The following is a 27,694-nucleotide window of genomic DNA, read 5'->3' as shown; positions in this document are numbered from 1 at the left end:
TCACAGCGTCTGCCTGCACCACGGTACCAGCCGTGACTCACCATCACTATGGAAGAATAATTCATTACATATTTCTGAAGAGAGAGGAGATTGCACACAATAAGGGTCTGCTTCTTTTTCTTCAGGATTTCAAAATTAGGTCAACACCAGGTCAAATGTGCAGCTGGTCAGAAAAGGTTTCAATTTTTGTGATTAAAAGTCCGGGTTATTTCACTAATTATTACTTTAATAGTTCTTCTAAAGAAACATTGGTGATGTGTTGTCTAAATATGAATATTGACATGTGAAAACATTCTGAAAACCTAGTCATCTATACGTTTCTGGATATCGCGAATTATGTAGCCAGAGCTACGTACAACTGCATTTTGTCTTTAAAACGAACGCTACATGGTGATTTAATGCCATTCCATCGAGTCCAGTGAAGAACAGTTCCAGAAACCATCTTATAACCTGTATATTTATAACAAATCTGCACATACAATTTAACATCCAGATCTTTTTTGACTAACTGCATTTTTTTTATATTTATTTTGTGTTGTCACTTGTCACTTTATGTACACTGGAAGCTTCTGTAGCCAAATCAAATTTCTTTGTGTGTCAAGCACACTTGGCAATAAAACTGATTCTGATTCTGAGAACGCAGCTAAGACAAAAACAAAAGCCCAAAAATAAAATAAACAAGTAAATAACAGGGTGAGAATGTGGTAAACTCTGAAAATGTGTTAAAAACTCAGGGGATTTTTTTTTTCTGGATTGCTTTTCAAAACATTGCGGTAGGGTTAAGAGAAGGGGGTGGGTGGGTCAATCTGTGCTTTTTAAAATACTATTGGTTAGGTTTAGGGAAGGAAGAGGGTGGGGGATCGGTCGGTTGGTTAGTCAGTCAGTCAGTCAATCGACAGCAGCCTCTGGTGGATTTACATGAGAACAGCAGGCATGAATTGCACTCACATGAGAAATTTGTGATCTGAAAAAGCATAGACAGTGGCCTTTGGTGGATACGCAAAAATAAAAACTGCAAACAAAGCTCCTGGGATGTATTTTGCCCTCTCCAGAAATGTCTATAGGGATACATAATCGTTATGAGCCTTGGTTGGAGAACTACACATCTGTCACTAAACTGGACTACAAATACCATCTTGCACCTCACACACACCTGTTCCCGAGTGGTATTTTTTCAATGAAATCCTCTGAAACAGCTTTAGCAAAGAAACAGTTAAGCAAATTGAGGTATTAAACCCCATGTTGTAGAATTGACGATTCAAGAGATTTAATGGAGCGGTGAGATTTCCTAACTAGCATGCAGAGATAATGGGTTTAGTTTTTAAATGCTCTGTTCTTGTAAGGTGTTTTGTTTTAACATTGGTCTGACATATGAATGAACAATCTGCGAATAAATATGTCTTGTTTTGGTCATAAAACAGCAACATTATTAAAATAAATCAAGTCATAGTTTCAGCGTATTTGTATAGTCAGGATTAGTTTGCGAGCCATTTGCAGCACAGCAGAACTTTGTGCACACACACTGTCCACTAGGCTACATGAGACAGAGTGTTTCACACCCTGTCATTAAAATGCAAATTCGCCAGGTCTCAAAATGCTTCTGAAATGACCAATGCTTTAAATCGCTTTAATTACCTGACCTGGTGTTTCGAATCACCTTAGTCACCTGACCTAGGTGTTTTGGATCATGCTTTGGATCGTGTTTCGAAACACTTGCACTTTGGGATCTCGACACTGTGTCAAAACATCAGTTTCACGTTAGCCATCCCCAGTTTTTCCTTGCAGTGTTTCCTGACCCTGAACTTGAGTGTTGTTTATGGTATTAGCCGCCTGTACTGATCTCTTCGCCTGTGACCCGACTCCTCTTTTGGATTGCCCTTCACGTTCCCGTTCCCGTTTCCTTCTTGTGAACAAGGCCTCCCTGACTACTCTTGCTAATAAAGACTCTGCATTTGCATCACCAACTCCGTTGCCAGAACAGTATTTGTTACAATTTTCTTCTGGGGAAAGTCTTATTTGTTTTATTTCAGCTAGAATAAAACGTTTGGACACTTTTGGACTTTAGTGCAACAGTAAATATACAAAAGATCTAATATAAAAACAAATAGCACCTCAACTTAAAATACCCAGCAGGCAATCCCAACTTTACATATCTCACAGTTTGCTATGGAAATGTTGTCGTCAGCAACTTTGTAATGCCTCCAGACGGCAGACATATTCACGCTTTCCACTTCAAGCTGATTCCGCGCATTTAACCAATAGTGTAGCGTCTCTGCAACAAAGAGATGTCATGCCACATGCGTTGCTGTTTCTGTGTGAAGTCAAGAAAGAGCTCTAATCCTAATACATATATATTAAAATCCTGATCTGGAGGTAATGTCCGATTCCGATGAAACCGTGTGATTGGGCTCAATTTACGATCATGTGATCAGATCTGCACAAATCCTGAAAAATATCTAGTAAAATATTACTTACTGTCATCATGGCAAAGATAAAATAAATCAGTTATTAGAAATGAGTTATTAAAACTTTTATGTTTAAAAATGTGTTGAAAAAAATCTTCTCTCTATTAAACAGAAATTGGGATTAAACAGAATAACTCAGCGGGGCCAACAATTTGACTTCAACTGTATATATAAACTACTAAGTGCTTGAATTTACAAAAATGGTACTATATCATGATATAAATAGTTATGGGGATATGAGATGACTTGTATTGTGATATTAGACTTTTGTCATATCGTCCCGCCATACATCACAGCTTAACAAGCTGTCACCTTCAGTCCATCTCTTTCTGTACAGCAAATTTGATGTTGAAACTGCTGTAATGTGAAGATGGATATGTCCCCTGAGCAGGTGGCATCAGGACTGCGGAGGGCAGTGTTTACTCCAGCTGTGTACAGCACTATGAGATCATCTTCACCATGACAACATGAGCTCAGACCACCGAGAATAGAGAGAGAAGGTGGGGGGTCGTTCTCTGCTCGACCCATACTGTAAACACTGATAACTCTCGAGGATCTCAGGGGAACGATTAGAGCCAGACATATATTCCAGAGACAGTCCACCCTCTGCCACACCATCTAACATCACATACTTTAGTCAGAAAACAGAGTAAAGCTTGGGAAAATGTACATGGATTTACTGGATACAGACGTACAGTTGCAGGAAAGAAGTTTTTCAACACATTTCTAAACATAATAACTCATGTCAAATAACTGATTTATTTTATCTTTGCTATGATTACAGTCAGAATTTTTCGAGCTATTAGTATTCATCTTAAAGCGACATGTAAAGGCTTAACTAGGTTAATTAGGCAAGTTAGGGTAATTACCCTGCAGGCACAGGTTGTCAACATAATGTCATATTGACGTTGCAAATTTAAATGTAGTCAATCGGTCAGTCGGTCAGTCATTCAGTCAGTCATCAGTCAGTCAACAGCGGCCTCAGGTGGATTTACGCGAGAACAGCAGGTGCAAATGGTACTTGCGAGAAAAACTTGAGATCTCAAAAAGACTACTGCAAAAAACGTAGCTCCTGGGACGTGGTTGGCGTTCTCCTGAATTGTATATAGAGGTACGTTTTCAGAATGAGCCTGGGTTGGAGGTTTCTCATCAGTTTGAGAGACTGAGAGACTTTCACATACCATTTTTAGCATCTTCTACTTCTGCATGACTCATTGTGTGCAGCTATAAAAAAAAAAATAAATAAAACAAACATTGCCTTGGAAACTAACTCACAAGTTTTAAGTAGGGATGCACTGCAATTAAAAATCTGTGCCAAAACCGAAAATTCTGAATGCACCTGGTCGTAAAATGAAAACGAAACAAAAAAATCTTTAATGTTTAAATATATTTTTAAAAATTGCAAGCAGCAAAAGCAAACATACTACTAACAAGTGTGGGCACAATTTTTGAGCTGACTTTGTGCAATTTATGCATAGATATGTTCAACTGTACATGAATATAATATCCACAAAGCGGAATATTGAGAAACTTTGAACTTTGACCATGGCATGCATGCAACAGCATGCAAACACAGGGCTCATATTTTAGACAGTTTTTCTCTTTAGAGCCCAACCCCCCACTCCCCCCCAAAAAAACTTCTAAAATTACTAAAAATAAATAAATAAATAAATAAATCTGAATCAATGCTAAATATAAATATCCAGGGGGAAATTCAACTAATAAAAATGACAACGGCACACAGCACTAAACAATTAAGCAAGCCCAACAGTTTGGTGTATGAAACTGGCTGCCTCTCCCACCTCTATTCACAGGGATCTTCACACATTTGCCTGTGCAGAGTGATTTCTGTGTTTCTGAGTCACCATTGTGGACTGCAATGCAGACGTAGAAATTCAGGCTGGTGGGATTAAACTGGTTTATTCCACACTGCATTTCTGGTGCATTTTATGATTACAGAATATTTTTACAAGTCTGTGAAAGAAGATTATTGCTGGGTAAATCTACTTCTGTCCTATGCTACCTGTTAATATGTGTATATAGTAGAAGTCAAAATAATTAGCCTTCCTGTAAATTAAAAAAAAAAAATATATATATATATATATATATATATATATATATATATATATATATATATATATATATATATATATATATATATATATATATATATATAAAGTGCTGTTTAGTATAGAAATGTTTTGATAACACTATTTTGATGGTCCATTTGAGTAATAGTAGACTGTCTGCTTAATATCTGTTGATACTGCTCCTTCAACAGACATTTAACTGACTATAAGAAACTTTGCAAGTACATGTCAATTCACACTAACCCCAACCCCAACCTAACGGTCTATTTATAATCGAATGAGAATTAGTTGGCATGTAGATGCAATGTAATTAAAATTCAACAAACGGACCATCAAAATAAAGTGACCGAAGATTTTTTCAAAACGTTTTTAAACATAATAGTTTTAATAACTATTTTCTAAAAACAGTATACATACCCTTTAATAGATGTTTTGCAAAATGCTAGCATTCAGCCAAAAGTGCAATTTAAAGACGTAACTAGCTTAACTAGGCAAGTTAGTTTAATTCGGCAAATCATTGCACAACAGTGGTTTGTTTTGTAGACAATCGAAAACAAAATTTACTAAGGGGAAAATATTATTTACCTTAAAAATACAACTTAAAACTGCTTTTAATCTAGCCAAACTAAAAGAAATAATACTTTCTCTGGAAGAAAACAAAAATATTATAGCAAGTATTGTAAAAAATGTGTTGCTCTATTAAAAATGACAGGAAATGTGCTAAATTAATTCTGAACAATTGATTGTTCCTATCAGAATCAACGGATCTATGTTAAGCTGCTTTAACACAATCTGCTTGGTTTAATACCTTGACTTCTAGTTGATCATTTGGTATCAGAAGTGGCTAATATGAAAGGCAAAGGCCTCTAGATTACTTATTTAACCAGAATAAAATATGATCATGACTTGATTTGTAATTATTAATTAAAACAGTAAGGTTTGACTTTGCTTAGACAAAAGTATTATCACTTTACAGAAATAATGTACAGTACAGAATATAAAGTCATGCTGCAGTGGAAAAAAGAATTAATATTGCGCATGACTCCCATGAGCTTGGAGGACTGCATCCACACATCTCTGCAATCGACTCAAATAACTTACTAATAAAGTCATCTGGAATGGCAAAGAAAGCGTTTGCAGGACTCCCAGAGTTCATCAAGATTCTTTGGATACCTCTTCAATGCCTCCTCCTTCATCTTAACCCAGACATTCTCAATAAAGTTAATCTCTGGTGACTTGGTTGGCCAATCCTGGAGCACCTTCACCTTCTTTGCTTTCAGGAACTTTGATGTGGAGGCTAAGGTATGAGAAGGAGCGCTATCCTGCTGAAGAATTTGCCCTCTCCTGTCGTTTGTAATGTAATGGGCAGCACAAATGTCTTGATAACTCAAGCTGTTGATGTTGCCATCCACTCTGCAGATCTCTTGCACACCACCACAATGAATTAACCCCAAACCATGATTTTTCCTTCACCAAACTTGATTAATTTCTGTGAAAATCTTGGATCCATGTGGGTTCCAGTAAGTCTTCTGCAGTTTCTGTGATGATTGGCACATAGTTTAACAGACGATTCATCAGAAAATTCTACCTTCTGCCATTTTTCTAAATGATCAACTAGAACTCAAGTTATTATTTGTTGCTCCCACATATGGGATCATCGACAAGACTTTTTTTCAGGTAGCATATATATATATATATATATATATATATATATATATATATATATATATATATATATATATATATATATATATAATATATATACACATACACACACACAGGTCTCATAATTTTGCCTTCAACTGTACAGTATGAACATTCTACATTGTGATATTAAATATTGTTTAAACCAGTGGTTCTCAAACTGTGGTACGTGTACCACTAGTGGTACACGGGCTTCCTTCTAGTGGTACGCAGAGGAATCAATTATGTAATATGTACATGCTACAAATATTTAAAAATTTATCAAAAATGATTTACATATAATAATATTCATTATATGACATATAGCCTATATTTCTGTCCAGGCAACATTTTCAGATGTTGATGAATTGGCTACTATATGTTAATACTTTACATTTAAGTACTGCACTTTTCTTTTTACCTTTTACAGATTTTAATTTAAATGTTGACTTATTTTAGTTTGTTTTTTTACATTTTACATAGCACAGTACAGTGTTAACGTTCAGACTATTTATGTTTAAAGTGGCTGACAATAATAAATATTCTTAATTACAGGAATTAATCTGCCACTTTTTGAACTGTGCAGAACTGTAGCTGCTTTACTGGGCTGACTACGCTGTATTTCAATACTGCTCATTATGGTGGTACTTGGAGAGACAATTTCTTCTGAGGTTGTACTTGATGAAAAATGTTTGAGGACCACTGGTTAAACCAAAGAAAAAGAAGCAATGCTTCATCAATGTTTTTCATCTTAATATTAATTTTAATCAAACCAGAGAATTCAGGGCGACGTTATATTGTACACTGAATTTATTGCATGTAACTATTTTTTGCCAATAAAAACAAAAATGTAAAACATTCCAAGAAAAAAGGTATAAAAACCACACTCTGCACACGGCAGGTAACGTGTGTGTCCTGCTGCCACTGTATTTAAAGAGAAGTATAAATAACCATGCGGTCAAATATTTGCGTGTGGGAAATCGGCGTGCAGCTCTGGTCTGAAACATCAGCACATCAATCACTGAACGCTTTCTGTTTACTCCGCCTGGCCAAATCCTCTCACTTACTGTTATTGATTTCTTTATTCAGTGTTGCTTTTTGCCAACTCAGAGGAGGCGCTGCTAGTGGCCAACACACAGAATGCTGATTATTGTTTAGAAAATGATAAATGTGCAGATTAACTTGTAGATTTTGTCTGGGTTCCATTACATTGTGTCTCCAGCACACTGTTATCACCAAACATTCGATTCTCTTTGCTGAAACTTGATATGAGGATCTCAACATCCCAAATGGCCATCCGCACGCAGGTCCACACAAGGCAATTAATCTGTTATCTGATGCCACGGTGAGCAGATTGCTGCCTAAAACCATCCAGCCACACTTACTGACAATATGTCAGCTGAGTTTGAGGAAATAAGCTTTAAATGCTGTAAGGCTCCATATATGTTATTAATGGGGTTATTTGCCTTTATAACAGCATATGATGATGCTTTAAAAAGGCTTGTTTCATTAGATTCATATTTTCTCTTGTCTTCTGAGAGTTAGTTGAAAGATCCAGCCAGAAGAAAAACATGACAATTGAGCTAAAACTAGTTTTTTTCTCTTTCACAATCAGGTCACAATATACAAAAGTGCAAATCGTAAAATCTGAATTCCAGCAAAAAAGCCAAAATAGTGATGTGTAAACACAGAATTCTGATAGGAAAATGTATATTTCAATTTAAACTCAAAATCCTGAAAAAAAAGTCAGAAGTGTGAGATTTAAATTCAGAACTTTAAGAAAAAATGTTAACTGTAAGATTTAAACTCAGAACTCAGAAAAGAAGTCTTGATTTTGAAACAAAACATTACAAAATTTACAACAAATTTGCAACATAGCCTGATTATGAAAATGCACCCCACATACATTTCTGGAGATCACAAATTATGTGGCCAGAAGTATGTATGGCTGCATTTTGTCTTTTAAACAAACGGTATGGGGCAGTATGAAGCCGTTCTTTTTCGCGGTAACCAGCTGACTGATTACCTCCATGTGGACCGCTTTCCTGCTGTTACCAGTTTGTCCAGTTAGCTCACCACATACAACGGTGGACTTGTAACACAGAGAGGAGTTGACCACAACAACAGGGTTTGAGTCCAGAGATAAATGGTTCCAGAAAGTAAATAAGAAAGAACAGAATCCTATATATATATGGGTCAGTGTCAAAACAGGTTTGGCAAGATGGGAAATTTAAAAATCTTTTACAAAGTTGATTTAAAAGCATCCGTCAGATATTTTAAAATGTACAGATTGTATTCATGTTGATTTTATGTAATTAAAAATAACATTTACACCATTTTTTACAGACATTAAGACTGAATGCAACTGAAAATGTCAAATGGTGTAACTGCCAAAAATTGTGAAATATTAAAAAATTTACTCCTTCTAGATGATATGCAAGTGTACACACTGAAATAAATACTTCATTTTAAAATACCACAATAACATTTATTGTATTCGCATTATCTCTAAATGTACATTTTAATGAGTTTTTGCAATATTCGGCCAGACACATGCTAAAAACACTTCTGGTTTCTAAATAATCTTTGACAAATTATGTAAAAAATGTTAAAAACTATTTTATTACACTAAACTAAGTGTTTTAATTTTAATTTCACATTATTTCCATGTACATAATTATATTTTTATGTAAAATACTGGTTACACCAATTGACAAAAACCAGTTACACCACCTGACAGTGTTGCTTCTACAGCCAAAGATTTTGAAATTGACAATTAAAATCAATTCAAATTAAGAATGATAGTCAACAATTTCAGTGGGATTGTCATTGACAAATGTGTTTAGAACAATGAAACCAGGTTGCTGAACTTTAATACACCAAGTAATAACATCCTTTACATTAAATGTGTGGCCCTCATCAATAGAATATTAACAAACTAAAGAAACATGTTTAACATTTAACACCTTTTCCATCACTGTTTCTTTTCAGTTGGCTTAATTAAAATAAAAATAAGTAGATGATATTAGAAAAAAATCCACTATTTTACTTTTAAGCTATTTAGAAACAATTTGCCAAACACTGTACGTAAATCACTAGTACGTAAGAACTGCTGCTTACTCGTTGTTGCCTTGGTGCTGGGATTAAAGGCCAATTTTTGTAAGCATACACGACTGACTGACAACAAATAATTTCATGAGTGTATCCACAACTTATCCACAAACTATTTATTTTATACAGTTAACTTCAGAATTATGCAGAATTATTATTAGTCCCCCTGAGCTATTAGCTCCCCTGTTATTTTTCCCCCAATTTCGGTTTAACAGAGAGAAGATTTTTTCAACACATTTTCAACACATAATAGTTTTAATAACTCATCTCTAATAACTGATTTATTTTCTCTTTGCCATGATGACAGTAAATAATATTAGACTAGATATTCTTCAAGACACTTCTATACAGCTTAAAGTAGCATTTAAAGGCTTAATTAGGTTAACTAGGCAGGTTAGAGTAATTAGATAAGTTATTGTATATCCATGGTTTGTTCTGTCGACTATCGCGGGGAAAAAGCTTAAAAGGGCCAATAATTTTTTACCTCAAAATGGCTTTTAAAAATTGCTTTTATTCTAGCCTAAATAAAACAAATAAGACTTTCTCCAGAAGAAAATTTTTTATCAGACATGCTGTAAAAAAACCCAAACAAAACTGATTTCAACTGCAATTCATTTGTTTAGCAACTTCTGACTTGTTCTTCACAACTTTTCATCATTAAAGTTCCTCCGAGTCACCTCCAGTTGTTAATAATAATAGTACAACAGCAAGCGCATCAAGTATGAAAACCTCCAAAACTTAAGGCTGTGTGCACTCAGTCTATAGAGGCTTGTCAGCCTTGTTTCATTTCCCATGTTAGTTTTTTCTTTTATTTAAAAAAGAAATTCCCAAGTGCTCTTTAACAGAGAGAATATTATTGTCAACACATTTCTAAACAAAATAGTTTAAATGACTAAATTCTAATAACTGATTTCTTCCGTAATCTTTGCCATGATGACAGCACATAATATTTGACTAGATAATTTGTAAGACATTAGTATTCAGCCTAAAGTGACATTTAAAAATGTAATTAGGTTAATTAGGCAAGTAAGATCTATTGGCCAAGTCATTGGGTAACTGTGGTTTGTTCTGTATTTAAGAAGGCTAACAATATTGACCTTAAAAACTGCTTAAACATTTTAAAAACTGCTTTTATTCTATCCAAACTAAAAGAAATAAGACTTTCTCAAGAAGAAAAAAAATACTTACAACATTTCAAAGGAGGGTGATACAGTGGCTAATGTGGTTAGCACAGTTGTCTCACAGCAACAAGGTTGCTGGTTTGAGTCCAAGATGGACCAGGATGGCTTACTGTGTGGAGTTGACATGGGTTTCCTCTGGGAGCTCCAGTTTCCCCCACAGTCCAAAGACTTGCGGTATAGGTGAATTAGAAAAACTAAATTGACTGTAGTGTATGAATGTGTGTGTGAATGAGAGAGTGTGTACATTATATTGTGTGAATATAAACATGGATTAACATAAACAAAAAAAAAACATTCATGTTGTGCAGTAAAATAATTTTATCCTATGTTTACAAAGCTTTAATAGTAAGGTTGTGGATTAAGCACCTATTTCTCAAACAAAAATAAATAAATAATCTACACTATGAACACAAATAGTAGTTTAATTTATGTCGCATTTTTGATCAGCATCATGAACTAATGATATTTGACTAAATTGACCCCTGACAGAAAGACTCCTGCTATATGAGTCAAATGGTGTAACCAGTTACACCCCTTGACATTTCAACTCAAAATGAAATTTGACAGGCATTATCAATAACATCTATGTAAGCACATGGGCTTGGTGGGAATATTTCAAATTTAACTTTTAAATATAATACTTATTTTTATAATTATGAACAATTATCAGTGCATTTCTGGGGTCTTACCATTTGACATGCATATCTAAGAATAGCTGACCATACCTTAAAAAGGTCAAAGTATCTCACATTTTAAAAAGAGTTACTAACCTTTGCATGCAGCAATTAGTCTTATCAAGAGTTCTTCTCTGTGATTCAATTTCCTGTCTAACTGTCTTGTGCACAATATTAACAAAATGGCTCAATAAATGGTGGTTACACCATCTTGACATTTCAGAAATTTGAGGTGACAGAAAAAATTCCCCAAATGAAATATAATATTTAAAACAATTGTGCTATATTTACCTTTATTTACTATTAAATATATCTAATGTAAAATTATGCCAGACTAGCCGATACAATGTTTCATTGAGGCTTTCACATTTTTTAAACAAGGTAAACTATTTGGTACCAATTTTTTTTGGTTACACCACATTGACATTCTTGCAATAATCCCCTAAAAATTTTCTTAAAATGGATTAAAACCAAAAAATTAAACTTGGTCCTCAAAATAGAGAATGTATGCAAGTAATTTGCTTATTTATTTTGAAACTGTAACCTACTTGAATTTATTTAAAAGACATGGACACAAAAAAATGAGCGTCACGTCATTGACCCATATATATATATATATATATATATATATATATACATACATACATACATACAAGTGAATAACAGGGTGAGAATGTGGTAAAATCTGAAAATGTGGTCAAAATCAGGCAAGGGCTTTGCTTTTTCTGGATTTTATTTGAAAATTTTGGTTAAGGGGAGTGGTTGGTTGGGTCAATATGTGCTTCTAAAAACACTATTGGTTGGGTTTAGGGAAGAAGGAGGGTGGGTCAATAGATTGGTCAGTCAAGTTAGTCATTCAGTCAGTTGTCAGGAGCCTCTGGTGGCCAATGGTACTCATGAGAGACATTTGAGTTCTGAAAAAGCATACAAAGCGGCCTCAGGTGGATTCGCGGAAAAAAAAAAACTGCAATAAAACGTAGCTCCTGGAACTTATTTGGTGCACTTCAGAAATGTATATAGCGGTACGTTTTCAGTATGAGCCTGAGTTGGAAAAATCAAAGTTGTGAGATGTAAACTCATAAGACTAAATGTCAGAATTTCAGAACTCAAAACCAAGATCACAACAACACAAAGATCATAATTGTGAGATTTAAACTCGGAATTTTAATGGGGTAAGAGTAATTAATCTAATATTCAGAATTTTTTTTAAGTCTGAACTATGAAATGTAAATCTGGGAAAAAATAATCAAACTGTAAGATGTCAAACCCTAATTTTGAAGGGAAAAGTCAGAATTATTTATCCCAAGAATTCTGGAGACTGCAAAAAGCAATCTCATAATTCTGCAAAATAAGAAATAACACTGAATTCTGATATTGTTATTCTTAATATTCAGAGTTTAAAACTTAAAATTCTGCCTTTTTCTCAAAATCCTGAAATTTCTTGTAAGAACAGTGAACATCATACTTCAGACTTTTTTTTTTTCTTATCTGAAAAAAAACTTAATTGATTTGTACTAATTTTTAACTTAATTCTTACATTTTCTGAGAAAATTAATTGAAGACTTTACATTATGTTTTCATTTGTCCGCTTTAAAAGCCTGTCAACACAACAAGACAACACTGAACATCAACCAATTAGCACATCTCAGATCCCCTCTGACAAAGCTGTTCTTTCAAAACCCAGGCTCTTATTGCTTATGCTGAAGAACATGGGAACTATCAGTATTGCATCTAGTTTTAGTGCAGGTGGTCTTAAAATCCAAAACGGTCTTATATTTGTGCTATTTCTGTGGATTAAGGAATGCTTTCACATTGAGTAAATGGAGAATCCAAAAAATACAAAATAAAATATAAAGTAGCTGTATAAGTGAAGTTTCATAAACTAATTTCGAGAGGAGCACGTGATATGATTGTGCACCGCTGGCCACTCATCCGTAATCAGTAATAATCCAATCAGAATGATCCTAGCTTAATATAAATGGATCACTTTCTCCTCATTGCACTATCTTCGTTTTGGAAGAATGCTTCCCGCTACAAACGCTCCAGCATTTAAACTACGCTTCACCATCATTCAACCTTCTGGCATGGAAGAACAAACAAACAAACAAACAAACAAACAAACAAACAATCATCATCATCATCAACAACAACTTCTCCAACCAGAAGCCCGCTCTCCTCAAAACTCCAGCAGCTGCCTCGCCAGCAATCGAGCCAGAATCCCCGCAAGAAGCCGGCATATCAACTCTTCCATCTTCTACTTCATCTGCCGCTCACTACACAAGCCACAACTTCGTCCAAACTTATGACGCCGGCGATTCAAGCCACCGGAATGAAGCCGAACTCACGGATCACCTAACGTTAGCGGTCCACTTTCGGTAACGTGCATGCTTAAAGGGAAGTCTGGCGAGATCAGCGTGAATAGAACGCTTTAAATGAAGAACTCACCTCTCAGCCTCCCGCTTGTCAGCAGATCCATAACATTCCGACAGCTGAAATAGTTCGAAGGCAAATGACCAGGCAATCTAATCCATGAACATATGTCCACAACACCTTCATTCGTCGATATACATCCATGGAAAGGTGTACTAATATCCAAAACAGCTGCTGGTGAGAGTGGAGCCATACTTTCACGCATAAACATTATAGCGATCTGATCTACAAAATGGCCGCCGGCCTTTACACTCTGAACTCTCGACCGTGACTCCAAGGAGCCAATACGTTAAAGGGGAAGTATAACCATCCAATGAGCTTTCCAAAACTGGAGATGGTCCCGCCTACTCTCCCGACAAATTCATGAATGGACTGCGTGCAGAGACTTTGTTTCCGGCCAAATAATTCCAATCATGTTGAGATTACAGACATGTTACTTATCATGGATGGAGTAAAGCCATGATAAACATTACATTCACACAGTTCCTATTAAGTGGCAACATTGTTTTTTTAAGTTTGACTTTGGCAGTTGATATATTTACACTTTATAAATAATTTTATATATATATATATATATATATATATATATATATATATATATATATATATATATATATATATATATATATATAATTTTTTTTTTTTTTTTTTTTAAATTATATAAAATTGTGAAATGACTATTACCCAGCAAGTGATAGACAACCTACACATCATGCAGTAACTCTTTTATATCACGCCAGGGGTGCAACTGCACATTTACTGTGGGGTATGCGATTTCAAGTTTTGCGCCCCACTTTACCCAACCCCCCCCCCCACTTTTTTTTTTCATCAGCATGTCAAAGTTCTGAACGCAACTGAAATTGTATGAAATAGAAAAGTATAATAACACCAATGTAAAGTCCCAAAGAATTACATCTCATCCCAACCCAAATTTCTTCTTAGTTCCGTTTTCCGCACCAAATGATTATAGCACCTTGACATGTCTTGTTTTTGTACTTTTTGTACATTTGTCAAAACAAAATGATAGATATGGGAGGCAAAAGAACTTAAAATGTAATCACTTCTCACATGCATATGTGAGGGGTGTAAGGTCTGTCTTCGCATGAACAATTGACTGAAACTGCTATCACACCTTTCACAAAGTGAAATAAAAAAGACTGTACAATGTTTAAGGTAAAACAATAGAGACAAACTTCCTGAAATGTTTTATTTTATCAAAATATTATGGGCCAACTTTTTGGGAACTAAATTGAACTAGTTTTGAGCACAAATCCAAAAGGTTACCAAAATGCCTAATGTATCAATATGATATTTAATAAATTTATAAAAACATGTATATGGTATAAAAATGGATCTTTATAGGATTAATAAACATCTCAGTTTCAAAAAATGTGAATATTCTGAATATTTGTTCATGTGTCAGTTTAAACCAGGGTTAAGAATCATTATAATCAAATATATAAAATTTATATAGGGGAATTTTTTAATCAAAATATTATTTTCTATTTTGTCTGAAACATATTCAGTAGGCCCACACGGTATCTGCGTGCGCAGAAATCAGCAGTTTTCTACAGATTTTTAGCCCATCATTGAGTCTTTGTATTTAATTGTGTAAATGTGTGTACATTTATATTTACTCAGTTTTTAAATTCATTTCACTAATATTATTGTAATATAATAATAGTAATATAAAATGTTCATATGATTTATTTACAGTTGGTAAAGTAGTATTTTCTGCCTTTTAGTAGAAACATTATTAGATATATTAGCGACTTGCTTTGTTTACCAAATAAGTGGATCTAATTTGATTTGCATTGTAAATATTAAATAAAATTGAAGATATAATTTTTTTATTCCATATTATGTATATATATATAGTTTTTATCTGTTTTTAGTTATGATAATCCTAAAATCATTCCGCAGATTTTTTACAAAAGTCCCAGCAGAAATAGCAAAAATATTTAGCAGATTCTGTCTGGCCATAATATTTAGGTATGTACTTTTAAACACACATTTTGTTATTACTCTTATAATTATATTACTCTAAGTTATTACTCTTATAACTTTTGAGCTCAACTGTAAGTATGATTTGACAGTTTATTTTGATAAAACTTTTACATAAACTTTACACTTGAATGCATGACTGCATGTTATTGTTTTGAATGAATTTGAATTAAAACGTGTGTGCCAACGAATGCAATTCATTCCAATAAACCCTCTCGTTTTTGCTAAATTAATTCTACCATATTTTACCATTCTATCTGCTCTTCTGTGTGTGTATTTTCCCGTATTTCTCCCGCATTTGTAATGTTTCTATGAAAGGTGAAAGTAGCAGCTACACAGAGTCGATCTCATGTGATATAATTGCAAGAACTGTTTAAGAGAATTAAGCTTTCGCATTATTTTGGATTGACAGCACGATGAAATAGATGTAAAAACGGCCGCATTCACGTCTTTTCCAGTAAAGCTTTATGCCGCTCTTATCCACCCTCTGATTCAGTATAACGGTGCTGAGTGACGGACGCGCCACATAGTGATAAAGACGGCTTTTATACACGCGATTTGAAGATGCATGAAAGCGGATACTTTGAGATTCGAGTGTGTGAACAGACAAACACACTTAATAATATGAAAACATGTTTTGTTTTAAATACAACTAATATTATGTTAAATTAGCATAAACAAAACTAATTGTCATTGCATTTATGTTAGGTAAAAGCCCATGCAGAGACTGAATGGGGATAATAAATAATTCATTATATGGCAGCCCGTCGCTCCCAAAAACATTAGAAGTTGATTAAAAGTATGGTAATAATAGTGTGGGTTAAGCTTACCAATCCCTTATCCAATTTGTCATGGCAGTTTTCATTTTAAGGCATTGTTTGTTCTCTTTTTGTTTTCTATTTCCCACTCCACGTCTCTTTACTCTTCTCTCCATTTTGAACATGTGACTGTAACCGAGCAACGGATCAATCAAAAGGTCAACGAAGAGGGAGGGGTGGTATAATTTTGTATTCAATAAAATACAATTGTATATTCATATAAAATGCAGGATACACATTTTTTCAACCAAATATATATATTTATTTTGTTTAATATGTATAATAACACGCATAATTTCAAAAATAGTTTTGGCACAATGGCGCCCCCCATGTGTGGCGCCCCTATGCGCCGCATACACTGCATACCCCCTTTTTGCGCCACTCCCGATACCCCAACACATAATTCAAAGCACAAAATGCCGGAATATCAAGCAAGAGCAAAAGTGACGGATCTACTAAACCGTAAGAGGGCGGATTAATCGTTTGCATGCCTGGGTCTCTCTTCATGGCCCTCGGGGCGTGGTCAAAGCATAGCGGCCGGATCGTCTGTCAATCAAACGGCCAACTTGGGCGAGTTGTAAGTGTCCACGGGCCTTTACGTGTCCCCCAGGCCCGCCTCGCACTCCCTCGTCCTAGTACACAGTATTGTTTGCCGTTCTCGACATGATTTCCACACAGAAGGCGGAAAAGACAGGTCTGGCACAGCAATCCCCTTGATTGGTCGTTCGTTGCCGCAATGCATTCTGGGCAGCGCACTTTGCCCTTTAAAACGGCTACAAATGGAATAAAACTAAGATTTAAAGAAGCCAAAATGACAGCATGTTTCTCGAGGAGATGGGTGGCGTCTACCTTTGCAGTCTAGGCGATGGTTGAAAATGTGGCCTACCGTCGATGAGAAACAGCGCTCCTACCGTATGTATAAAAGGCAGTATGCCAAACTGCTCGGTTACGGACCCTGGGTGCCAGGACGGCTGTTCAAATTGAGCTCTTCCAAAGTGACCCAAAACAAGCGATATCAATTGGCAACAAGATTCGGCCTCAAGTTTCGGATCCTATGCAGCCGATGGGGCCCGGGGCCATTTTTTATTTGTTTTTACATTTGTACCTTTTGTCGTCCTTGACCACAAGCTATGGCTGACCACACCTCCCAGCTGAAAAATCCATAAATCCCTGCATAAATTAAACAATAAATAAATATGCAAATAAATAAATGAATAAGTACATACATCCACAAATCCCTGCTTAAATAAATACACAACTAAGGAATAGTGCAGGCTGATAAATAATGAATTTTTTTTATTATTTCTTTTCAATATTGTCCTATTTCTCCAACATTGGTGCAATGTACTTGACCATTTATCAGGCCGCACTATTGATTGTTTCTATATTTATTTATGCAGGAATTGAGGCATTCCTCGATCGTTTCCTTGTCAGCCGGCAGAGATCACTCTATAAAAGACGGGTTTTTTTCCCGCGGCCGGTACGGCGACTCAGTGGCTCAATGGGTAGCGCGCTCGCTTCGCAACAAGAAAGACCCGGGTTCAAGACCCGGCTGGAGACCTGCACTGTTGCAGCCTGGCTCGACGTGGGGATCGCATCTCTGGACTATCGCTTTCATTTCGCAATTTTCTTTTGCCTTTTCATAATATCAAATTTATACACGTGTGTTCAGAACGTTGTTGTTAGTAGTTAACGACAGAATTATTTTAACTTTTGACTCAACTAATCCCTTATGAAAACTGAGGGGGCACGAATTATTTTTCCTTTTGCCCTCAAATATGACACGTTTAATGACAATGATGACAAAATTCATATGTCGAAATGAACATGAAAAAACACATCAACTGCTTGCTAGGTTGCTATCGAAAATCCAGCATGTAATGCACATTTAAAATAAGGAATATTATACACAAATAATTTTAATACAAATCTTTTCATTCCAAAAACTCAAATGACATGCATGCGTACGACACGAATGCACATTGAAAGAACCGAAAAAAACAACACTTTCACAATAACGATAACAAACCTTAATATTTTTATAAATTCTGTTAATTATATAAACAAATTTAAGAGCTTTCCTTTAAACCACTTCAGCAATGCTGCATGTTTTGCTCCTTGTTGCTGTTGTTGTTCTAACATAATTTTGCCTCGTTGAACTCAGGAGAGTGCCCCGGTCACATACATCGGAGTAGATTGATGAATATGGTCTTCTTTTACAGAAAACCCTCCCAATTATAAGATGCATATGTCATATGGCTGGGCGATTTGGCAAATAAAAATCTAGATTTTTTTTTATAAAGTTTGACCGATTCAAGATTTCGATTTTTTTTTCCAACATGACTGAAGTAACAACCCAACAAACACACAACGTTGCCTCAACGTAGCGACCTTCCTACAACGTTGTACCAACCTTGCAAAAAGGTTGAGGATTCTACGTTGTTGCTAAACGTTGTCACAACGATGTCATAAGGTTGCCATTTAAACATCATGAGGGCCGCATACTTTAGGTTGCGTGGACGACCACTGTTCAACATTTACTGGTCACAGCTAAATCAGTTTAAATTTCAACAAGCCGTCGTCTCATTCATCAACGACCGAGGAGACGTATTGCTTTATTTCTTCTTGGTAAATAAGATACGTAAATCGTGAATATTCAAACAAACATACGATTTCGACAACAATCTGTTCCAACATTACACACACACACACAAAAGCCGTAATGGAGTTATTACGAGCGAGTAACATTTCGGCATTCCGTTCACGGACGGCAACAACATTAAAATCATTATGTTAAATCTCTCGATAAAACATTTCCTGATTATTTACCTACGCCTTGTCTTTGGTCAAATGGACAATAATGTTTTTGAAGTTCAGTTTTTTCCATATCCATCGTGATCAGTTAGTATGACACTTCATCACACGAGCCGACCCACTTTTTACAAAACACACAAAATGACTTTTAAATACAAAACATCTCTGTGCAGATTGCGTCCCGTTAAAGGAACAGTTCACTCAAAAATAATATGTACTCACGAATTATTTGCCCTAAAAATAATAAGTGATTCCAAACCTTTAAGTTTCTTTATTCTGTTGAACACTAAAGACTGTAAGCATTTGCTTTCATAGTAGGAAAACACTATGGAATTAAATAGTTACAGTTTTCCAGCTTTATTTAATATATCTTCTTTATTGTTTAGCAGAAAAAAAAGCTAAATACGTTTGCAACAAATAAAGGATGAGGCTAAATGGCAGAATTGTCAGTTTTGGGTAAGCTATCCCTATAAGTTAAAGTAGGCCTATATAAATTGATGTTCATATGCCTAATTAATATAGATAGTAATTAAAAGGTCTGCTAGTCTAAATTTCTATTTTGATTGGTCTTTTGATGTTTTATTTAAAACCCACTCTTTTCTTTGCTCAACAGGCTATTTTTACATGGAGGTAATTTTCTATTGATAATTTCTGGATTTTAATTATGTGCAAGTTGCATAAAACTCTATTGTTTAACCACTCACTGTTGTTTTCAAATTATTTATATAACTTGTCTTTCAGAATGTTTTCAGCTGTTGAATTCACCTCAGATCAGTGTTGCTGTAATTCCTGATCTATGGAAAGAAGAATTGGATGAGGTAAGAAGTATACTATTCTATTTACTATTAAATGTAGTTATGTTACCTAAAACAGCATGTCCATAATGTGGAAAATTGATCATGCCTATGAAAAATTACTTTATTATTTTGTACAGCTGTTATTGAAATTACACTAAGTTTAACATTCCATTTACAGTGAGCAACGCCACAACTACAGGACCTCTTCTTTCTCTACTCATAATTTAAGTAAGTATTCAGAGACTAACTCTGACTTCTGTTAACTCAAACCTGTTTTCCCTGTATCTCTAAATTTATTTAATTGTATGTAATTTTGGTATATGATATATTATTTAAACATTAAAATAAAGTAGGCTACATAATTACTCACTGGAGATTTTATATGTAATGAAATTACAATAAATGTCTGAAACTTCAATAACTTGCTATAGTCATAGTCATTTACTGTGTAGTGCTGTGGTGTCAAGCTCTGATCTGTCCTCTCTTGTTCACTGCCTATTTTGACTTGTCTGCTGTGGATCTCTGAAGCTGGATTATCCGTTGAATTTGTTTCTTCCTCTGACTGCTTTCTCCATACCAACAACTACGACTGGTCTTCAGCTGCGCTCCCCAGTCTGCTGTATTCTCCAATCCAGAGCTTCACTGCCCAGTGTCATTTATTTACATTTTAATAATTTCTTGTTTACTTTTCTTGTTTGTTTACCCTTTAGTGTAATTATATATATATATATATATATATATATATATATATATATATATATATATATATATATATATATATATATATATATATATATATTTAACTTTATTTTAAACTGTTTGCTTATAATTAGATGTGTACTATATGTATTAAATGTTGTGAAATATAGAATAAAAAGTTTGATTATATTCATTTGTGTGGCATTTTTACACTTTAAAGTTTACACATGCAGTTGTTAAATGAAATAGGAAAAATAAATGAACAATATTTAATATTAAGCAATACTGGAAAAGAATTGCTGCTTATCCTGTATTCTAGGCAGTATTGATAAACTGCCACAAAAAATATTAATACAAGTAGTAAGAACGCCGCCTCGCGGTTGCTGAATGTCGCACGACAACGTTGCTACAGCCTTCTCACGTCTTACATTTCTACGTTGTGACAATGTAGCGAACACGTAAGCGGCAACGTTGTCTTTGAAAAAATACAACGTTGTGCAGACATCGCTACAACGTAAATGTGTTTGTTGGGAATATCTTTATAAGTAAATTGAAAAACTATCTGGTTAAGGACCATTGTATTTTAATGGCCATGCCATAGGCTATATAAATTGTTTCAATTAGGTTTATTTCTTTCTTATTTATTTATTTATTTATTTTTTGCTTGTAGCAAGGATGAACACAAAAATCTTTGAACAGAATATATGAATAATAGCAGAATGATAGGCTGTTCCTAGTCTATCAAGAGCCTATCAATAGCCATAAATACGTAAGGCATACTCATTTTGTGTGTGTGTGTGTGTGTGTGTGCGTCTTTTATCACTGAAGCCGCTCTCTTCAAAAAACGAAGTTTGTTTTGTCTGTGTGGCAATATTTCGGATTTTAATCGACTGAAAAGTTAATTTAGATGAGCCAATATTTAAAAAATGCTGTGAAGTAACTGTGACGTGCGGCCACACATCGAATCTGAGGCCTGATCTCTCGCTGTCACCCGCAGACAGACGCCACACAAGTCAAGTCGCAAAACTAAGGCTGGTATACCTGAAAGGTTGAATAACTGAAGCCGAAATCTGTCAAAATACAGCGCTGAAATTAAAAGGCATTAATGCTTTTGAGCCAAAGGTCTATTTTTAAATATCTGTAAACGCAATCAGAGCCAATATGGAGAAAATGTACCGCCTAATAATTAGCTATAATCATTCTAATAAAATGAAAACCAAAAAAAAAAAAAAAAAATCATTGCATTTTCGTTTGATAGAAAATATACAGATAAAAAACAAAAAACAAAGGATGGCTTAGTTTGTAATAATGTGTTTTAATATTAATAAAAAATATGCTTACTCCATTTATATAGCTACGCCGCCAACAGACAAGCCATTCAAAAATTATTATTTCACTGTGTACAAGGTTATTGTTTACATTTTTCAATAAAAACTAAACGTAGCATGTCTCCCTATCATTTAAAACATGCAATTCATAACACACTAGAGCTGTAAGCCTATAAGCAGTGTGTAAACTTCCAGGGCGGTGTTGGTTAAAGCGCACCACGGTATTAAACTCCAATACCTCCGAGGGAGAATATGTTACCCAGTTTTAAGAATAAAAGGCATTTTAAAATAAGAACAAGTAACAAATAAAAACTGATTCCGTGGACTTTAGCATCTGTTATCTCGCCAGTGTGTGCGGCGAGTGTGTAGCGCTCTTTTGCAGCGCATCTCAACTCCGGTTTGTGAGAGAGAGAGAGCGCGCGCGTAAAGAGCTCAAAGCCGGCATATAACCAAAAGCAAGATCATGTCGTTATAAATATTCCGTTAACAATATTCATCGAAATATTTATATGTTTACATGGTGTTTATTGAGATTGTGTGATCTGTATAGGCTGATCTTTACAGAAGCCAGCCTGAGCAGCCGATCAGCGCGGTTCAAACTATAAGATCGGCGCGGTTGTTTAACATGGCAGATTTTCCGTCCTTCATACGTGTAGAGAGATCGAGTTTATCGACATGATGAGGGAATTTGTCTTGACAATCCACACAGACGTGACTTAATAAAGCGTGAATTCATGTAGGATTTTACTTGTTGCTAGTCTGAATGTAAATCCCCTCGTCAGGCAGTGCTGGAATAGCGAAGTGGATCATAGCGCGTTTGATCCAACGGTATTAAAAAGACAAAAATACACAACTTAAGGTAAATGCTTGTATTTGTTGTAATTGCACCATGCAGCTTTGCAATGCATTCCCACAACTTCATGCATTGGGTTAAATTAGGCTGTCCAATCTGTGTTCAGTCCCTCACTATCATGATTGAAACCCTGACAGGCAGTCAGGTATAGCCTAATACAGAGAGTAAACCAAAGCGCAGTGGTGCAATTATAATGTATCTAATGGTTTTTATATAAGAAATCGCGATACCCCGATTTGATACAAAACAAATTCGTCTTTAAATGTTATTTCGAATTAATCGAGAAAAAAACGCCTAGCCCTGGTATGTTGGATTTTGCACATTTCAGTTCATTGCATTTTAATGTTTCCTTTGTGTGATCTTCGATCTGTTTGGTCTCTTTCTGAATGTGTTGTTTTATTCCACTAGGTGACAGTACAGTATTTATTTTATCTCGTTTTGAACAAAATAAAAAGCTTCTGTCTCATAAAAAAAATCATGTCATTGAATTAACATCAATATTTTGGTATTGATATTAATATTGATATTTCAGCCTCTCCTAGAGCACCAAATAATGTTGTGATCATTTCTTTGCTTTGACTTGAGTATTGAAATGAGCATACTGATATTAATATTGAGATTTTGGTCCCTTCACTCTTTAGGTGTGTGTAAATAACACACACACACACACACACACACACACACACACACACACACACACACACACACACACACACACACACACACACACACACACACACACACACACACACACACACACACACACACACACACACACACACATATATATATATATATATATATATATATATATATATATATATATATATATATCCCTGCTTAAATAAATACACAAGGAATAGTGCAGGCTGATAAATAATGAAATAAAGTAACTACATGTATAAGTATACCGATAATCACGCCAATTGTGACTCTCACATCAATACACCTGAACGTCAGTCAGTTTATAATGGCAGTAAGAAAACAATTTCCTGCTCGACTGCAACAAACAAGAGGAGGACATTTCTGGCCATGGAGTAGCCTTTCATACTTTGTGTTAAATACATTCGAGTTTAAAAAACTTCTATATCAGTAAGGGGTTTAAACTCCACTCCATCATCATCTCACCAGCTGACCAAGAGGTAATCCCAGGACTTCCAGCATAGAAACGCCCCATACGCTCAGTTCTCCTTCTAATTACCACCCTGCAGGAGGACAAATGCCCACTTCTACAACCCTCACACATTGTGACATTAAGTATTGGAACATGCATTGACAAAGGAGCTTCCATTCACAATCGCCCATACACTTATGAAGACTCCTCCCACGAATATCAGCCATTACAATTAATCATGTCTGCTGTACACGTGCCATGTTGCTAAGATTTCATTTCTAATTCTCTCTTGTTTTCCATTTTAGAGTTCAAGACTGCCGGCTCCTGAAACTGCCCTCATTCAACCCATCATACTCTTCATCCATTCCTAATGCATTTACACTCTTCGCAAAGATACTTTCCGCCCATACAGCCCACACCCTTGATGCCATATTCACACTAGACTTTGGTTCAGAGATGTTCTAAGTTAACATTAAAGTTCATCTCACATCCCATCACAGCATAACTGATATAATTTTGCAGGATGAAGAACTCTCTTTCTTTATTATGCAAACAGATCAATTACACAAGGACATTTTAGGACATTAGCCATTTTGAGCCCCCCCCCCCAAAACCCCCCCCCCAATATAATATTGACAATATTTAGCACTCATAACGCTCCATTGCTGACTATCATTTGTACTTCCGCTATAGCAGAGTCGCTCCGCCGAGCCTCATTCTCCCTCTGCAGCCCCCCCCTCTTCTTCCCACTTATAGATGACACAACCGCCCTGTCATACGATTCTGATTTAGAGATGCTTATAGCAGTTCTTTTCTCCACAGGTTTCCCCCGAATCAACTCCCGGTCACTCTTACACAGGGAGTCTGCGGAGTATCAGAAGGTGTTGGGGGCTGATAAGTCAATATAGAGGAGTTTGAGGGCCTTTAAAGTATTAGAAAGTCTTAGATTCCTTTACAAGGTAATACATTTATTATTGTACAAGGTATCATCGTATGCTAAAGTTTGACTGTATTCAAGCCATGAATATCAGGATACTAGGTAGTTACGTAATCAGTAAATTTCTACTAAGGTTTGACAGCTTGCCGCTTGTTTACTGCAACACTATCAGTCTGCAGCTCTATGGGTGACAACCTGTCGAATCGGCTAGATTTTAATATACATGTTTCTGTATTCGATTGTTTAGTTGGATTCATTTATTACTTTTTAATATTTAGTAAATATTCTGTAAGATAAATCTCACCAGCATTTTTTTTTTAAAGTGGTGATAAGGTCTTAAATGTGTGGAAAAAGTATTAAAGGTGTTGAATTACTTCTCTTAATCCTGTATACTATGTTTCAGAATATGTGCAGCCATCACAGAAGTACAAAGGGCAGCAACAAATCCAGATCCTAGGAAGGAGGTCACCTGATGCCTTCAAGACATACGTCCTAGCCACTGGCCCCCCAAAGAAGCCCAGATGGCTCTTGTCAGCCATAATCCCACATCCACTCAAGGGCGAGGGTGTGACCCAGCCACCTTACCTTCTTCTTTTTCTTCCTTCTAGCCTGAGTAACACTCAGTTTCCTCCCCCAGCCACATAGGTAATTGGAGTTTCATCCAAGCCCCCCGTCACCCCGCCACCCTGGCCGTTTCCGCTGGAGTCTTCACAGCCCCCTCCCATTTCCCGACTCCTGCCGGACCCCGCCCCCCCTAAAGCTCTGACTTCCGCAGAAGTGTTACCCCAAGCTACGACCCCCGCAGGGGTCGTCTCACCATCCCTTCCAGGCCTTAGCAATCTTTATTTATATATATATATATATATATATATATATATATATATATATATATATATATATATATATATATATATATATATATATATATACACCTGTACATAGATACATATTTATAATAGCGCTGTCACTCCCCCGCTCCATCTCCTAACGGAGTGTTCCTCGAGCACCTAACTCATCCCATCACCCTCCAACAGGAGTCTTCACTGTCCAAATCCCCTTTCCCAGACTCCTGCTAGAGTAGGCCAGCTTGCCCTGTTCCCCGGGCGCCGACCCCCGCAGGGGTCAGTCACTGCCCCCCCCAGGCCACTGAAACTCATTATATATATATATATATATATATATATATATATATATATATATATATATATATATATATATATATATATATATATATATATCTATGGACTTTCGTTAATAGATATATATTTTTATAGAGCGCTGTCACTCCCCGCTCTATCTCCAGTCGGAGTGTTCCACGAGCATCGACTCCAGCAGGAGTCTGCCCAAACTTGCCACTCACCCTCTAGCAGAAATCTCCACCGCCCAAATCACACTTCACGATTTCTGCTAGAGATGGCAAAATAAAATAAAATACAAAATTGCTGCACCCAACTCCCGCAGCTCCCATTCTGACTCACAGAAGTCTCCTGATCACCCCCTCCAGGCCTTAGATTACCCCATTTTATATGTATATATATATATATATATATATATATATATATATATACTCTCTTATATATACATATATATTTATATATAGCGCTGCCACTCCCCCGCTCTATCTCCGTTTGGAGTGTTCCTCGAGCTTATTTTTGACTCTTAATGAGCCAACCCCGCCCACCCCTTATGGCCCCCCTTCACTAGTCTCCCCCAACCCCCTCCCCCGCTCTGGCTTCCGCAGGAGTCAGTTTCAAACTTTGCTCCAACTGGAGCCCCCTACTCTTTCTTCATTCCTTAATTACTATATCCAGCAGCCGAATATAGTAAAAACCTTCTAGCTTTTTGGGGGAAATTCTTTAAAATACTCGGCTGCTGTCCCGAGCTAGAGGCATTTTTTGGGGAGCGATCGAGACCTACCTGATCTCGGTTCTCCTGATATGCTTCTAGACCGGGCGGGAGCCCTGGGCTCAAATATCTCCGAGCTCAGGGTTCTCTCCCGGGACAGCATGCCAAATCTGCTATAAGTGCCAAGCATATCTAAGTGGGAACTCTTGAAAGCACACATGGGCTTGTTTCAGCATTGGGTCACAAGTACAAACTGAACAATTGCAGAGACAGCAACAACACATCTCATTATTAATTGTTCTTTTGCACTTCTGTCAGCATAACAGATTTTCTCAGTTACTGTTGGCCTTCATGTTTTATTTCAATATTCGAGGTCGCATAATTGTAAGCCACAGCTGGTTGACAGCTAAATGAAAAAAAGAATGCTGCTTTGAGATTTACAGCATTTTTCTGCTTCGTTCTACTGCTTGACATCTGATTTTATTCATTCATTTTATTTTCGGCTTAGTCCCTTTATTAATCCGGGGTCGCCAAAGCGGAATGAACCGCCAACTTATCCAGCACGTTTTTTTTTCACAGTGGATGCCCGTCCAGCCGCAACCCATCTCTGGGAAATTGATATCTGATTTGTGTTTACAAAAAAAATATTTATGAGAGTGAACAGCTTAAAATCTCATTCAAAACTGTTCTGTATGGGTCTTTTCGGTTTTCCGCATTTGTCCTTTAACAAATGCAATATTATTTTAATCAACTATATTATTATTATTATTATTATTACTGCATATTTTTATATAGCCAGTTTGATTGAAATAAGTTGAGATGACTAGAAAATGTATTTGATTCAACCAAAA

At 35.8% G+C, this 27,694-nt stretch overlaps 1 protein-coding gene and 2 long non-coding RNA genes across 11 annotated transcripts in view; 1 reads left to right on the top strand and 2 right to left on the bottom strand.

Annotated features, from left to right (window-relative positions):
- The window catches only part of slc4a3 (solute carrier family 4 member 3), a 208,714-nt gene that overhangs the window by 130,383 nt on the left and 50,637 nt on the right, over positions 1 to 27,694 (bottom strand). For 3 of the 8 annotated variants that reach the window (XM_087265865.1, XM_087265864.1, XM_087265866.1), the window contains exon 1: positions 13,650 to 13,856. The exons of the other annotated variants lie outside the window; for them this stretch is intronic. The gene's annotated coding sequence lies outside the window, so the exon portion shown is untranslated. Of the gene's footprint in view, positions 1 to 13,649; positions 13,857 to 27,694 lie in introns of those variants that run through there. 8 annotated transcript variants of the gene reach the window in all.
- On the bottom strand, positions 6,698 to 13,856 carry LOC141376206 (uncharacterized). The gene is made up of 2 exons (XR_015499890.1): positions 11,797 to 13,856; positions 6,698 to 8,197 (listed from the first exon to the last, which is right to left on the bottom strand). It is a non-coding gene; the product is annotated as an uncharacterized LOC141376206 (long non-coding RNA).
- LOC103911691 (uncharacterized) lies at positions 18,815 to 20,721 on the top strand. Of its 2 annotated transcripts, none has more exons than XR_015499888.1 (5): positions 18,815 to 19,726; positions 19,884 to 19,900; positions 20,012 to 20,088; positions 20,246 to 20,295; positions 20,596 to 20,721. It is a non-coding gene; the product is annotated as an uncharacterized LOC103911691 (long non-coding RNA). The 2 variants fall into 2 exon arrangements; XR_015499889.2 differs by having other exon boundaries at positions 18,963 to 19,063.

Source organism: Danio rerio, chromosome 9, assembly GCF_052040795.2.
Source record: "Danio rerio strain M-AB ecotype USA chromosome 9, GRCz13ab, whole genome shotgun sequence".
Classification (NCBI taxonomy): domain Eukaryota; kingdom Metazoa; phylum Chordata; class Actinopteri; order Cypriniformes; family Danionidae; genus Danio; species Danio rerio.
The sequence above is the reverse complement of the archived record's forward strand: the minus strand, read 5'-3'. Positions and strand labels throughout refer to the sequence as shown.